We start from the raw sequence: 5,193 nt of genomic DNA, 5'->3' as shown, positions 1-5,193 counted from the left end.
CCATCTTCTTGTCCTGAACAAATAACTCTCAACTATCCCTAGCTAAAAGAGCAAGCCAAGTTAAAGGTTTACTCTGGGGCTAAAAGTTTACTATGCTTTTAGCCCTAAGAAAGAAAACTGTGACCAATAAATTACCAGAGAGGAACTGGTAACCTTGAGTAAAAGTTCAAGCATCCTGTTTTACAAACAGCCCTGAGCTGGAACCAACTAAAAGCTATATGTCCTTGTTCTTATCTATTTGGGCCCTAAATATTTGTATGTAACTGCCAACCCCAACATGAAGACCAGTTCCTTGTAATGTATGAAAACCTTCTGAATTTTTGAATAAATGGCTTGTTACCAGACCTGAAAGTCCCATAGTTTTCACTCTGCACTTCCAATCCATCATCTCAGCGCAGAAGTCCCCGATAGGACAGCCACCGGACTTCAAAATCAGTTTTGAGTATCAAATGAAACAGGCACTTTTCCATCTTCACTTCATTACAGCAGAATGGAGAGGTGGCTTTATGCCTCCCTCTTTATCACATTCACTTAAACACATGGTTCAACTCTGTTGATTGTTTCCTTAATTATGAATAAATAATGTAATAATATTGACTATTCAATGATAGTATCACTCCCCTCATATCCTGGAAATTTTCAGGATGTGTCTCTCCATTCAGGACCCTCAGTATGACACATTCTACTTTTGATTTTTGTACTAAAAATAAAATTATAAGTTGATGGAATTCATACTGAAAAGTTGTGTAAGTTTCAAGTGTTGTCAAATACTTTTGTAAAGCTGTGATGTTGTGCTTTTCCAGGCAGCACAATCTCACCTGGTGGTAAAATAGAAAAATTATTTTTTGTTAAGCAGAAGAAGCTCACTCTGTCATGTGTTGTCATGTGGGCATTAGGGTCAGATTCCCCAGGTGTAACCCCTGGTTCAATCATTCCTTCTTCTTAAAGTGACTTTGAAAAGATATTTCATCTTCCCCATGGCTGATTTCTAATTGGAAAAATGAGCATATGTTCTAAATAACAGAAGCAAAGTTTGTCAACAGGCCAGAGACTTAACAGAGAGACATCTGAATTAAACAAAACCCTGGTTCAATCATTCTTTCTTCTTAAAGTGACTTTGAAAAGATATTTCATCTTCCCCATGGCTGACTTCTAATTGGAAAAATGAGCATATGTTCTAAATAATGCTCACAGCTTTCTATAATTACAGTTCAAGGAGGATTCACTGCCCTCTCTGCACCCATGGGTTACACATACATACTCAGGCATACACACATTCACGTAAAATATAACAAGTAATTGCATCTTTGAAAATCATTAATTACTTTGAAATGTACTAAATCACTGATGTTTTATTCAAAATTTAGTCATAATACCCTCTCTGCACCCATGGGTTACACATACATACTCAGGCATACACACATTCATGTAAAATATAACAACTAATTGCATCTTTGAAAATCATTAATTACTCACTGATGTTTTATTAAAATTTATTCATAATTAGCAGAAAATTAAAGAACAGAAGAGGTTCTCATTATTTTATGTGGCTAGCATATATGCTATAACATTAGAAAAAAATAAAAATTGACTATAAGAATACCACATAAAATTGGAGATATTTAAAATCCACTCATTAAAAAAAAATTTAGTTCTTGACCACACACAGATGAAAGGGGAACTTTTATTCTGGTGATGAGAATCTTCACAAAAGGTAGAAATGATTCATCGTGTTTATTAGGAAGTTCTTTGCATTTCTCTATAGCTTCGAAATGAAGAAGTCCCAATAACCACATTTCTAACCACTATGTAGTAATACAAAAAAAAAATTACACAGGAGGCAGAAAGTTCAGAAACAGGGGACATATTTTTTTATATTTAAAACTTTAAAAATAAAATACAGTTAGAATATTTGAATCAATTATTGCTTATAATAAATTCAGGTATAAATTTTTCAAAGCCATAAATGTTTCCATATAGTTCCATAACTCATTATTTAGGATTAAGCTTAATAGAGTGCAATTAATTTATGCAAAACTGTGGAATATGTAAGGAACTGGGTAATGGCTGAATGAAGATCAGATATTTCTAGGGCTAGAGGCTATGGGAAAGGAAGGATGACAGGATGTATAGGACCCAATAAATCAGTTTAGGACAATGTTTGTGTGAACCATCACAATGTCAGTGAAATTGAGAGATGTGGTCAGCAAGCTTTACTGACTTGGTGGATATCAGGGTTGAGTAGTTGAAAATAGGCATAGTTTGAGAAATAGGATGGACACAAAACTTGATCATGGAGGCAAAATTGAGAACAAATTAACAACCAAAAAATCAACAAGGAGTGTGTGTGAACCATCACAATGTCAGTGAAATTGAGAGATGTGGTCAGCAAGCTTCACTGGCTTGGTGGATATCAGGGTTGAGTAGTTGAAAATAGACATAGTTTGAGAAGCAGGATGGACACAAATCTTGATCATGGAGGCAAAAATGAGAACAAATTAACAACCAAAAAATCAACTGTGGAATCTGCCCATGATAATAACTTCTGTTAAAATTCCCTACGCTTAACTCCTGTACATCTAACAACACTATCCTATGATGCTCTGACATCTATGAGTGTTAACTGAGTTTCAGAAGATCATTATTTATTTCTCTCATCCACCCTGAAGAAATCCTCTGCCAGCGTCTGTCACACACAGGTTCTTTCAACTCAGATCCTGGACTAGTTTTCTAAAACAGACTAACTAATCACACTAACATAGATCCCTAATTGCCTTCCCAGACAGTACCCCCAATGGCCAACTTCTCAGCCTCCTGGTCTGGAAGACAGACCTAATAAGTCAGGACTCTGATAAGTCAGATCCTGCCTACTTCTTCTCTAGTCCATTTCTCTCATCCACCCCCACCAAATCCCCTGCCAGCCTGGCACAGTTGGGCTCCAATTCCTTTGCCTCAAATCCCATGACTAGCTTCCTAAACCAGACTCACTAAACACACTATCATAGATCCCTAAGTCCCTAAACAAGTGGTTCCCCCTACCAACAACTTCCAAGCCTCCAGATCAGGCAGACAGAAATGCTCAGCCAGGACTCTCACATGGCTACTACCCTGAAAGAACCAGAAACAGCTAACAATTTATATTCCATACATGAACAACATTAACTATTAATACACAAAAAATATTAAGAGAACCAAAATTAAATGAAACAAAGGCAGAAAAGAAGATTCATATACCCAAGCAGGAATGAAAAGAAAAACATGAACAATGTGAACAACCAGGATTATATGTCCCCAGCAAAACCCACTAGTCCTACAGAAGTACACAGCAATGATAATCACCCAGAGGAAACCCCGAACACAGAAATTAAAAGAATAATCATAAATATGATCAAAGCACTTCAAAAAAACAGAAAAACAACCAAAGAACTCAAAGAGGAAAGGCATAAACTTATGATAGAAGCCCAAGAATATATAAATATGTGGCTTAATGACATATCAAAAACAAACTTGAAAAGTGAATTCACTAAAGAGATAGAAATAGTGAAGTAAACCCAAACAAAATGAACACGGGACTGAAAAACTGAATAAAGCTTCATAAGCAGAATGAATAAAATGGAATAAAATAGAAAACAGAATATCAAGACTGGAGGATAAAGTTGAAGATCTGGACACTGTAAGCAAAGATTACACAAAATTCAAAAAGCAAACAAATAAACAAACAAAAACAGGAATGGAATTCTCAGGAAATGTGGGGAAACATGAAACAACCAAATCTACTATTTATAGGCATACAGAAAGGAGAAGAATGGCATTGAGAAATCTTTAATAAGATTATAGAAGAAAACTTCCCTAAATTAAGGAAAGATATACCTACAGATATTCAAGAAGCACAGAGAACACCATTAAGACATGATCAGAACAGAAAGTCCCTACTGCATATTATAGTAAAAACATTAAATGCTCAGAACAAAGAGTACTGAAATCTGCTACAGAAAAACAAGTTACATATACAGGAAAACTCATCAGAATTACACCTGACTTTTTGATGCAAACTATAAAAGCCAGAAGAGCCTGGAACAAAGTATTTCCAGGTCTAAACAACCATAGATGCCAACCCCGTATACTTTATCCAGCAAAACTATCCATCAAGGTTGAAGGAAATAGGAAAATTTTCCATGACACGAATAAACTGAAAGAATTCACGTCATCCAAACTAGCTACACAGAGAATACTTGAAGCAATACAAGGGACCAAAGAAAGTTAAGCATATACCCAAGAGGCTATAGAAAGAATACAAAGAAATTTGTAACAACAGAAACACAAAATAGGGCCATAAACACAAAGAAATTAAAATGATATTATCCAATACACAACTTTCAATAATAACTTTAACTATCCATGGCCTCAACTCCTCTGTCAAAAATCACAGGCTGATGCAACTGATGAAGAAAGAAAACCCGTCTTTTTTTGTCTTCAAGAAACTCATCTCACCTTCAAGGACAGACACTATCTAAGGGTGAAAGTATGGAAAAAATATTCCAAGCAAATGGTCCTAAGCAGCAAGCAGGTGTCACAATTTTAATATCTAAAAAAAGTCTTCAAATTAAAACTCATCAGAAGAGATAAACAGGGCCACTTCATTCTAATCAAAGGAACAACTGATCAAGAAGATATCACAATGATGAACATATATGCACCAAACTGGAGCAACCAATTTCATAAAATCAGTACTACAAGATTATAGAACAGAGATTAACCCCAACTCTGTAATAGCATGTGAATTTAATACCCTACTGTCTTCAATAAACAGGTCAACTGGACAAAGAATGAAAAAAGAGACATCTGAATTAAATGTCATATTACATGAAATGGACCTGACAGTCATATAATATTTTACCCAATCACCAAAGAGTATACTTTCTACTCTCTAGCATATGCCAGTTATACTATAATTGACCACATTCTGGGGCACGAAATAGAATTTCAACAAATACAAAAAATGAAATAATCCCATGACCTCTATCAGACCACAGTGCAATTTGTAACCAACAGCAAAGGACGCTGTAGTAACTACATGAACTCATGCAGATTAAACAACATACTCCTGAATGATGAATGGGTCAAAGAATAAATTAAGAAAAAAATAAAAGTATTCCTGGGACAAAATGAAAATAAGAAGAGAACGCAACAAAA

Source organism: Nannospalax galili, unplaced genomic scaffold (genome assembly GCF_000622305.1).
Source record: "Nannospalax galili isolate Female #2095 unplaced genomic scaffold, S.galili_v1.0 scaffold1072, whole genome shotgun sequence".
NCBI classification, from domain to species: domain Eukaryota; kingdom Metazoa; phylum Chordata; class Mammalia; order Rodentia; family Spalacidae; genus Nannospalax; species Nannospalax galili.
This window is presented reverse-complemented; position numbering follows the sequence as displayed.